Source organism: Pundamilia nyererei, unplaced genomic scaffold (genome assembly GCF_000239375.1).
Source record: "Pundamilia nyererei isolate P.nyererei 1_Seehausen unplaced genomic scaffold, PunNye1.0 scaffold00041, whole genome shotgun sequence".
Taxonomy (NCBI): domain Eukaryota; kingdom Metazoa; phylum Chordata; class Actinopteri; order Cichliformes; family Cichlidae; genus Pundamilia; species Pundamilia nyererei.
The window spans coordinates 1-1,050 of NW_005187442.1; positions in this window are offsets into that span (position 1 = coordinate 1).

Here is a 1,050-nt window from a genome sequence, read left to right on the forward strand (position 1 = left end):
AGATTCGAATCATCTGCCCCAGCTGCACCAATCAAGACGACCTCATTTCCTATTTCCATCAGGTGTTGCTCATTTATCAGATTGTCCCTTTTAAGTTTATTTGCAAAAGACCTCGGGCAGTCCCTAAAGAGATGACCTTCCCCCCCACATAAATTACATTTTCGGTCATTTTTGCATTCGGCATATGTATGCCCCTTTTCTCTACATTTCCCACAAATTATTTCCTCACACGCCTCCACCAAATGCCCGTGCTCCCCACACCTTCGACAGAGCTTTGGCTGGCCCTGGTAGTGGATGTAGCCTCTATTATCCCCCAAAACTATCATAGACGGCAGGTGTTTTAGACCCCGGAACCCTTGCGGGTCTTCCCATTGCTGTATGGGTACCTTCCATGCACAGTTCCATATCCCATCCATATCCCTTACCTTCCTTGCCTTACCCTTCACTGTACAGTACCTCCCCAACCATACACAAATATCTTGGGCATTTACGGTTTCATTAAACATTCTGACAATTACCGTCTTCAAGGTATTGTCCGTCAATTTCTCCACATTGAAAATTTCAAATTGTGGTCTCACATTCTCATACCTCATCCAAAACTCCTCTAGCAGAGCACTTGAGCAAAAACTTACGTCAAAACCTCTGTTGAAAGGCAGAGTCAGGATGCAGTTTAGGTCATTTGGCGAGAAGCCCAGCACCTGTTGGATCAGCTTCCTAGAAAAATCCAACCTGGACATCTTTGGTAATTCTCCAACATTTTCAGTCAAGTTGAAACGCACACTGTGGTGCCTCCGCATGCTGGCATAAGCCGCCATGGCGGAGGCACCCAAAATCAGGCAACGCCTGATACAATCAAACAACAACAAACAAAACACTGGAAAGTTTTCAATGTACAAAAAATAAATTCTATAAGCGCCACCTACCTTCCAGCTGCAGAAAATACCCAAGGTTTCACCGCCCGGACACCCAAAGGAGACGATCGCAGTCCTAGCCTAAGACCGAGAATCAAGTGCGAACTGATAAGAACAGATACTACACTTGATCTTAGCC